We start from the raw sequence: 10710 nt of genomic DNA, 5'->3' as shown, positions 1-10710 counted from the left end.
GGGCATTTCGACTTCCCCTACGGTGATCTTCTGGTCAGGAAAGAAAGTCCCAGCTTACAGCTTCCTGAACAGGCCAGTGTTCCGAAAGATGTGTGTGTTATGCACCTTTCTGGACCTGCGTTAATGTATGTGAAACACCCATGGTGATCCACAAGCACCTGGAGAATAATGTACTCAATGGCTAGGTGGTCTGGTGCCAGAATTGGAATATGTGTGCCATCTATCGCCACTCCACATTTAGGGAAGGCCATTTGTACAAAGTGATCACAATCTCATGCACATTGCCCAGAGTCATGGTCTTTCGGAGCAGGATGCGATTAATGGCCCTGCACACTTCCATCAATACGAGTCCAACCGTCAACTTTCCTGCTCTAAACTGGTTAGCGACCGATCGGTAGCAGTCTGGAGTAGCCAGATTCCACAGTGCAATTGCCATGCGCTTCTCCAGCGGCAGGGCAGCTCTCTTTCTCATGTCCTTGCGCCCCAGGGCTGGGGTGAGTTCATCACACAGTCCTATGAATGAATGTGGCTTTCCTCATCCGAAAGTTCTGCGGCTACTGCTCGTCATCCCAGACGTGCATGAAGATGTGATCCCACCACTCAGTGCTTGTTTCCCAAGTCCAAAAGCGGTGTTCCCCTGTGGTCAGCACCTCTGTGAATGCCAGAAGCAATCTCGTGTCGTAGCTAGTACGCGTGGTGAGATCAATGTCGCACTCCTCTTGCCTTTGGAATTTAAGGAATAAGTCCACTGCCACTTGTGATGTGTTAGTCAGAGCGAGCAGCATACTGGTCAGCAGTTCAGGATCCATTCCTGCAGACTGAAGAGACAGAGCACTCAGTACACAAACCGTTGAAAGATGAAGCCAAATGTGGATGGAAGTACATGGATTGTTGGGCTGCGAAGCAATGCATCACAGGGCATTAGGACAGGGCCCAGGATGCCCCGCAACCTTTCCACAACTCTTAGTGGCAGAAGAGGAAGAGACGCTCTGTGGGATAGCAGCCCAGACTGCACCGCTTTGAATACAGCTGCAAGAGCTGCAAGTGTGATCACGCTATTGTGCAGGCAGCTGATGGCATGAACACACAACAGTGGTTTTTCTTCAGCGGTCTCTGAGCAGTGCTGTAACTGCCAGCACTGTAACTCTGCCAGTGTAGACATATTTCTCAGAATCAACGTTTGATTATTGTTATCGGGCAATGTATAAGGAGGATATAAATCACCAGGGTATTTAATATAAGCAGATTGAACCAGATCCAAACTGTTTTCCCCTAAATTTTGAGGAAGACTTGGGTCTGAATTTTGTGTCTTGGGCTTCTCTGAACACTCCCAAATTTGGAATCCAAGCGGCTCCAAGTTTTGTCCAGATGCTATCACAGCTCCATCTCTAGTACCCCGAATGCCAGAGAGCATGACAAGTTTAGTGGCAACAACCACCCTGGACTGGGACACCTACCAACAATTCAGTGAACTGTAATAAAAAGGAGTCCATTTACTTTGATCTCTCAGGTTTTATCATTTGTAAACATCTCTTAATTGGCTGTCAGGCCCAGATCCTTATCGTCTTTCAGTCTAATTTCCCCTCTTCGATACATTTCCTCTGCTATAAAAATACCCATCACCCATCCCTGTCAGCACAGATTAAATCTAACGCTCTTTCTTTCAGCTCCTTTCTCCAGTGAGGTTGTAAAGCTGTCAGCTCCACAGTTGACAAGAGCCAGGCCGCCTTCCTTCCCTTTGTCTCCTGAAGGAGGGAAATATTGAGGTGTCATTGGCTGGATGGCTGCTTTGGAAGTCAACAGACCTCAAACCGATCCATTGATCTGAGGCTGTAAGAGTGGAAGAGGGAAGAATTTCCACCCTGAGCAGCTGTGACATTCCTGGCACAAGGAGGCCAAGCACGCCCCTCCTTCCCAAATGGCATCTTCGGGGCCCCGCATCCCCTGCCCTGGCTATCAACAAGCTTAATGCTCCTCAATTGTCTGCATGCCAACACTGCAGCCTTAGGAGAGGGGAGCTGACAACGTCAAGGGCTTCGGAGGAGGCTGAATGTCAGCACAGCAGGGCAGCTGCTGCTGCTGCAGCCATCTGAAGCCCCCAGCCACTTGCATAAATAAGATGTCTAAACAGCCTTCGGCACTTGAAGACACTGGCTGATTAGGCAAGAGCGGACAGCACTAGAGGGCACAACAACAGCCCTGTTCAAAGGGGAGGTGGGTCCCCAGCCTGAGAGCCAAATGACACCTATTGAACCTTAAGATGTAGCCCTTAAGTGCTGGATGAACATTACTAGAGTACTTAATGCCTGTATATAGGTAAATGGTTAGTAGAGAAGGTGTTGGTAGGTGGTGCTCGTGACTATGTAGCCTAGTTCCTGGGTTTTGTAGGACCAGTAAAGTTGTCACTGTGCACTGCAAATAGCTCCTTTTGAGTAGACCCCTGCATCAGTTGTTACCGGTGTGGAAAGCCTGTCTTAGTGTTTGTAGTACTGCTGCCCTCAAACAATAAGCAATTTCCCTTCGTCTGTTAAAGAAGCCACAAGGGTCACGCGTTTCCACACATGACAAATGAAACCAATATTTTCAGCTGGGAACAAGGTAAATGTCCTGAGCACGTGTGTGCGTCACCCCTGTAACAGGCTGTGGTAAATTAGGGAACAGTTTAGGCAGCTGTCAGGTTTGTTTGTAAAGTAAAGGTGCAGTACACAGAAAACAAAAACATCCCAGTATCAGGCTGGGAGAACATGACTAAGGCTACGTCTTCACTAGAATTGCGGCAGCTGCACTGCTGTTGCACTTCAGTTTAGATACTCACTGCGCCGACAGGAGGCAGTCTCCCGTCGCTGTAGTTAATCCACCTCCCCGGGAAGCAGTAGCTAGGTCAACAGATGAATTCTACTATTGACCTAGAGCTGTCCACACTGGGGGTTATGCTGGCTTCATTACATCACTCAGGGGTGTGGATTTTTCACACCCTAGAGCAAAGTCGCTGGGTCGACCAAACTCTTCAGTGTAGACCTGGCCTTAAGTGTCTTTATTTGTGATAAACAAGGGTGCTGTGGTGTGTAGGAGAGGTCCTTGGTCTCCTAGCAAATTGCCAGCATGTGGCTCCTAGAGGAACAGATCTTGGGTAACTCCGGACATAGAATACAATAAAGCTGTTGGTGTTTTCGTGTAACTTGTAACATTAGGCAAAGGGGCCTAACAATACATTTAATGCACTGTTAGGGCTCCATTAAATGTTGATCAAGCCTAAAGAAATGATGTGACCAAAACTGAGGGAAGAAAGTGCTTATTTTGTTAGCATGTATTTTGACCTCATTGGTTGACTTGTGATAAGAGCTCTCAGAAGCAAGGTCTTACTAAATAGCTCATTGCAGCTTAATTTGTGTCATGAGGACAGTATTAAGGAATGAGGTTTCCCATCCCCTAAGACTTTTTGAGAATTTAAAAACTTCTCCCATCCCAAATTGGGATGAAAAGTGGATTGGTTCCGTTGAAATGCTTTGTTTTGCTAACTTTGAAGCCTTTTGTTTTGATTTTGACCTTTTTTTAAAAAAAAGTTAATTTATAATAAAAATGTTAAATTTCTAAACAAAAAAGGTTGTCTTGGTGGAAATAATGGACCTTTTTTAAAAAAAAGGGGGGGGGATAGTTTAACCATTTCAAAACTCTTTTCAAAAGTTTTTGGGAATAAGAAATTTGTGAAAGCCAACCCTTTTCCAAGAACAGTGTTGGTTTTGATAAATTAGTATTTTTCCTACAAAAAAAGCTTTGAAAAATTCCCAACCACCTCAAGACAGTATTTCACGTCTTTACTAATTTATTTTTATTCACATTACTCTAGAACCTAGAGACACCAATCAGGGATCAGGTATGAAGTGCTTTACCACATATAATACACATTAGTGCTTGCTGGAGCTGGCTGGGATATATGGAGGGTCCTGACTGACAGTGCTCTCCTCTCTCTCTCTTATCTCCAGGCTATGGGGGAAGCATCTTCACCCTGAAGGAGACTGGTCCTCCCCCAGATGTCTCCTGCCCTTCAGAGCTACCAGCTGGCACAGTTCTTCAGGGTGTATCTCCTTTATGTTCTTCTGTGACTTAGCTGTGAGGAACCTGTACTCCCCCTACAGAGTCAGGGATGGTCTGCACCTGTACAGTACCACCCTACCACCATTCTGGGGCAGCGTCCTAGCCTCTGCTCAATGCACAAGGGGACGGGATAGGTGGCCACATAATAGATCATAGGTTTTGCTTATTAACATGCCTGAGGGGCCCATGACAACAATACCTGGGCATCACACAGTGGGTGCTATGCCGCTGTCTGTGAGATGGCATGCCCTCATTTATGGGCTCAGTCATGGTCAGCTGAAGGGTTTGAAGAGTATTAGCCACCCATTAGCATTGCTTCTCTCTCTTCTGCTCTGGCAGTTCTTTCACCCTGCTCCTTCTCGCTCTACATTTATCTTCACTTTGCCTGACAAAAAGCTGTTTTTAATAATGTATCACGCAAGGCTGTTTATATACTTTTACAACATCAGTTATTTAAGCCTGCTGCTTGTGCACTTTGTTAATAATGTTTGTTCTGGTTTAATTTTTCATGTGAAGTTAGTGCTGGTGGAAGGTGTTTGCCCCCAACCACGGAGTAGGTGCAGCAGGACAAGCCCCACCATCGCACACACAGACACAACCTTGCTAAACCTGGGCAACACCCTGAGCAGATCCGCTGCTAGGGTGAGATCAGCCTCCATGGCCTATTCACTTCTGGATGGCCAGCTGTGTTGCAGGCACCTGCTTGCTGGGAATTGGACCAACAAAATCATTTCCCCTAGTTAGCCATCAACCGGTAACAGTTTTCTCTTGCTATTCAGATTGGGCAGATCTGAATCAGCAGCCTAGAACTGAAAACCTATATAACCCTTTAGTCCCCTGAATGAACATCTGAGACTTGAGCCCAAGCCATCCTGCAATTAGAGGTGAAAAACACCCCTATATCAACAAGCCACATGGGTTTATTTTCTTTTGATGGGGAAGGTGGTTGGATTAAATCAGGTAAAATGTAGTTCAGCATCCCAAATTTATGTAGATGAGTACATGAAATTAACACCAGAAGGTTGCCATGTTGTTGTTACTGCTGTTCTGTATTCAACACTGACTGGGTTCTCTGGCCTGTGGAAGATATTATCTCTGCTCTAAGGCATTCTGACAAGTGAGGATGGTCTGGTGGTTAAGCCCTGGAACTTAAAGTGAGTTCAATTCTCAGCCCTGCCAGAGACTCCCTGTATGATAAATGAGACTGTCACTTAACCTACCTGCTCAGTGAAAATAATGATTCTTCCTTTCTCTCCCACCATTTGTCTGTCCTATTGATTAGACTGTAATCTCTTTTGGGGTACAAAATGTCCCTTACTGTGTATCTATACCGTGCCTAGCACCAGGAAACCATGATCTTGGTCAGGGTGCTATTGTGAGCAAGGATGGTGTATTTAGAGTTTATTGAGAATTTTTCAGTGAAAGTCTCTTCATTGGAAAGGCTCCTCGGGTGCAGGATAGGCTGGCTGAGAATAAAACCAGCCCACCCCAGAGCAGGCAAGAGCATGGTAGATAGAGCACCTGGCATGTGGGACACCAGGTTTTAGTCTCAGACTCAGGCAGGGTGGGCACTTGAACCTGGGTCTCCCATGAACTGAGGGAGTGCCCTGATCACTGGGCTGTTGGTTACTGGGGGGAAGGAGCACTTTCATTGTGACCAGATATAAACATTAAGTAATTCAACAACATCCCTGTGAAATAGTTAAGTAAGCATCATTATCAGAGCTGGTGGGGAAATGACTCTCTTTTTTCGTCATGAGAATTGTGACAAAAAGGAAAATATTTTTTCTCAAAATACTTTAGGTTGTTATTGAAAAACAAATGTTCCGTTTTCCCAGCACTCCCTCCCCACTTTTTACAGTAATGTACTTTCAATGGAAATGTCCCTGTTAGTCATTTTCTGTTTATATAAAAAAAACACTGCAGCAGTCAAAAATCTTTTGTCTATAGTTATTCCCCACATTTTATAAATGGCAAACTCAGGCACAGGGAGGCAAAGGCCGATACTCTCTGAGTTCCCCATTGTGAGCTGCCTCCATTGTAGGGTACAAACGTGAGAAACTTTTGAATATTTTGACCTTAGTGACTTGCATCAGAATGAGTCAATACCTGAGCCAAGAGTTGAGGCCAGGCATGAGTTGCCTGCACTAACCACAAGACAAAACAACAGTTTGGGTCCTTTAGCATTTCCAGCCTATCGTCTTACTTGTTTAAATCAAATTTAGTGTTGGTGAAAATGACCAGGATTAACAATTCTGGAAACTGAAGTTTCGTCTATCCACAGGCTGCATAAGCTACCCCGTCCTATCCACCCAATGTATCTCAACCCTTAGCCTCTCTGATGAAGCAGACAAACAAACTGTCAATTAGTACCATTTGTGGTGGTGGGGAGGGGTCTGGGAGGTGGACATCTTTTAATTAGAACCAGAATGAACATGAAACTCCCAAGCTCATGAATAGCCATCAGATGGTATTGACTTACCATCACTCCTAATGGGGGCAAGATTCTAACTGGTGACTGGACGTGAAAGGTTCCACATTCCATGAACAGTCCCTTGAATTTGTCAGTCCAACAGAGAAAGATTCCTTTAATTGAGCTGTTTCTTTCCCTGAGACTTTGCCAAGCTCTAACTTCTGGCAACAGTCGTACCATTCCCAGTCACTACACCACTAATCCTCAACAGTAAGCACTTTGTGAATGAATAAATAAATTACCAAGAGGGCAGTCCTACACCTGCTCAAAAACTTATGTCAGCTGTAGAGTGCAGTTGTTATACAGCAGGGGTTGGGAATTTCCAAGAGGAAGAAAATAAATCCAACCCTAAATGAGGTAAATTAACTTTAAACTAAGTGGTTCTGGAACAATTTGTATAGTGGGGGTGCTGAGAGCCATTGAACCAAGCTGTAAACCCTGTATATAATTGAAACCTCTTCAAGCCAGGGGGTGTAGCAGCACCCCCAAACCCCAAGTTCCAGAACCTATGACTAAGGGTGTCTTCACAGGGCAGGAGGTGGGTTCTAGCCTGGTATTAACTAACACATGGTAACTGTCACAGTGTAAAACACTAATGAAGACAAGGCTGAAGGGTGAGTGAAAGTGCTTTTGGATCGAATCAAACCCAAGATTTCAGCTTAAGTCCTTGTTTTCAGACAAAGGCGATTCTTTGTTTTCTGTCCTTCTGTCAATAAAAATGTACCCCTTGCACTCATCACTGGATGAGTCTCATGTGATTGCTGGAGCAGAATATTGCTCCTCTGATGCCATCTCATTAGTTTCCATCATTATTTTGTGCTCTGTCCTGAGCTAAATGCTGTGGGCCAATGTGAAGGTGAGATGGGAAAGGCGGACCCGAGTTCTCAGCTCCACCCGTTCTCCTCCATCCCCTTTGGGTTAGTTGCATCCATGATAGTACCGAGTTGGTGAGACTTACAACTTGACATTAGTTGTGAAGTCAGGAAATGTTGTTGTGAGCCAAACTGAGGTTGGAAAAGCCTACTTTAAAAAGCTGCTTCCCAAGGAATCAAAAGCAGCAGTTGAAATTTGACTAGCGGCTCTGTATCCTCCCACTTCAAAGGTGGGCTGGGCCAGGCGGATTGGGTGACTGAGAGCACCCTGGCCTCGTGGTGATGGGCTTGTTAGGGTGTTTTGGGTTTTTTTAATTATTCCCAGGCAAAATGACACATTATTCAGCAATACAGGCAGAGAGGCCACTGGGGGCAGCAGCAGTGTCCAACAGACTAATTCTGGGTGGAGATAGGGTTTACACTAGCATGGAGTTATGTACGTCATAGTTTGAACTTGGAGCACAACTTCCTGCTCTGTGACCTAGCCAGACTCGTCTGGTCCAACCTCAATTAGGCCATCGTGTGGCAACAAGAGCAAAATACACTCTGGTTGGGTGCACAGAGAACTAGACTGGGCAGTTGGGAGACCTAGATTCTATTCCCAACACTGAGCTGTTGTGCAAGCTTGGGCAAGTTACATCACCTATGACTTAGGGTGGCTGCTGACACATCCCCAGAATACAGGAGAGCCTCTTGGTTGCATGATACCCGACAAAACCATGATCTGGTATTACGTCCATACCAGCCAGGGACAAACCTTACAACAACAGGACTGTCTGGCTTGAAGCTGGACAAATGGCCTGCCTACCTCTGTTGCCCCTCCTACCTTTTATGTATTTAGATTGCATAAGATCTTTGGGGCAAGGACTGTTTCTTATTTTGTGTTTGCACAGTGCTTAGTAGGATGGGGCCCTAATGTCTTGTGAGGTCCCTAGGCGGTACCATATTGTAAGTAATAATGTGTCTGCATTTTGAGGCAGGTTTGGCACAGAACTCCTAGAGGAGGCAGGGACAATTCCCACACCTGTTCTCAAGACAATAGCGATAATACTGCTGTCTCAGAGAATTCAGTTATATTCTTTGGGCCCTGCTTCTCTCTTCTTTACAACTGGAAAGGAAATAGGTACAATTTCTGCTTTAGATGCAATTAAAAACCTGACTGAAGTCTTGATTTGCCCTCCTATGTGGTCATCTGTGCCTTGGCTTCTATTGAGAAAAGGCCAGGGAAGTCAGCTCAGCACATCTCCCACTCCCATAGTGAAAGGCAACCGTTAAAGTGATGGCACAGAATGAATTTGCTCTTTAGGTTAATCCAGACACCCTCATAGTTTCATACCACTGAGAATTAACAAGATGAAAATTCCCATTCTGCTACTCTGCTAGCAGTAATGGGGGATGTTTCTGTAGTTTACAGATAATACAGCATGTCCACTGCTGGCCAGAGGTTTGATTACACAACACACCTTATTTAAACACCAGACTTGGCTTCAATCTCATCCTCTGTGTTACAAAAAAATGAAAGGTGCTAAAATTCACATGGAACAGCTGATCTTTTTATTGCTGATGTGCCAAGCTTTGGAATGCATGAGTGTGGGTTGCCAGTCAGTTAAAATAATAATACTTTGGACTTCTTTAGTGCCTTTCGCCAGAGCATCACATTCGCCCGAGCATCTATTCCTGCTTAACTCCACGTGTGGATGCTCTTGTTCCAGAACAAGAGTGCCTTATTCCCACTCCACCACCTCCCAAGGAGCCTTGCTGCCTTTTCAGCTCTGGTTTGTAGCCCAACATTCACGCTCTGCTCCTCCTTTCTACTACAGCTGCAAACTACTTCCCAAGCTCAACTAAGGGGCAACCCTTTGTCAGACAGCAGTGCTTCATGGGCTTTGCCGTACACAAAGACCCAGGGTCTAATGACCTAGATATTGTATCCATGGGCATTACAGAAAATGCTGAAGTGCACAGCTAGTAACAATAATTTCTCACACTCGCATTGGTGCGGTGACCCAGTACTCGTTAGAGTCAATGTGAGCCTTTCCGATGACTTCGGCAGGCTTTGGATCAGTCCCCATGTGCAGCGTACCATCAGTTATATAACTATGTCCAGTCTAAAAAACAACAAGGAGTCCGGTGGCACCTTAGAGACTAACATTTATTTGGGCATAAGCTTTCTTGGGCTAGAACCCACTTCATCAGATGCATGGAGTGAAAATTACAGATGCAGGCATTATTATACTGACACATGAAGAGAAGGGAGTTACCTCACAAATGGAGAACTAGTGCTGACAGGGCCAATTCGATCAGGGTAGATGTAGTCCACTCCCAATAATAGATGAGGAGGTGTCAATTCCAGGAGAGGCAAAGCTGCTTTTGTAATGTCCAGTCTATTGCCCAGCTGATTAAAAGATTAATGTCTAGGAAAGAAACTTCCCTAGCTAGACTTTCATTAGCCACTGGGCACATCTCTCCAGATCCAAAAACAGCCTCTTCTGAGGGACACTATCTGTGTACATTTAAGTCAGAAAGGTAATGGAGTTAAATTATCAGTGGCTATTTAAATACAGACAAGATCTAAGCCATTTCTGAATTGCAAGTTAGTCTCCTGTGGAAATGACTTTTTCTGCCCTGAATCCCTCATTTTTTATTATGCTACATTGCCCTCGGGGCTTTTGCAGTCCCACACCACTTGACCTATTGACTCTGTTATCTCCATCTCAGAACAAACAAGAACCATTTTATTCCCACCAGCAAACTGTCATTCACATCAGCAGCTTCTGCTGGAAGTTCTCGGGTTGTTTTTCTGTGACTGCTTTCCTGCCCCAGTGGGATCTGTGCCTCCCGCGAGGTGGGGAATATAGACATAATAAATCTATTCTTCTTAATGCTTTCAAACTGCTGCTTTTCCTTAAAGTGGCAGGGCAGATTTATGGCAAATTTGTTCCAAATGGATTTATTTTCTTCTCTTCCCAGATACCTTTCAGTCAGTCATAGAGATAAATGGGAAGGCACAAGTGAATGCAACATCAGATAACAGACTGATTGGTCAGTTGCAGTAATGACAATTAAGATAACTCCTAAGCAACATCTTGCTTTAGTCCCTTCCTCTAAAGTTGGCTGGTGAGAGGGAAATAATTGTACACACCAGTTCCAACCTTAGCCAGAAAGCAAATCTTCTAGCACTGGCTCATTTAATCAATCCCAAATGGATTTACAGTATGTTAATTGCCCTCCCAGCTCAATAAACAACTCATTTTCAGGTTAGATGTGCAG

The sequence above is a fragment of the Natator depressus genome, chromosome 14, assembly GCF_965152275.1.
Source record: "Natator depressus isolate rNatDep1 chromosome 14, rNatDep2.hap1, whole genome shotgun sequence".
Taxonomy (NCBI): domain Eukaryota; kingdom Metazoa; phylum Chordata; order Testudines; family Cheloniidae; genus Natator; species Natator depressus.
The sequence above is the reverse complement of the archived record's forward strand: the minus strand, read 5'-3'. Positions refer to the sequence as shown.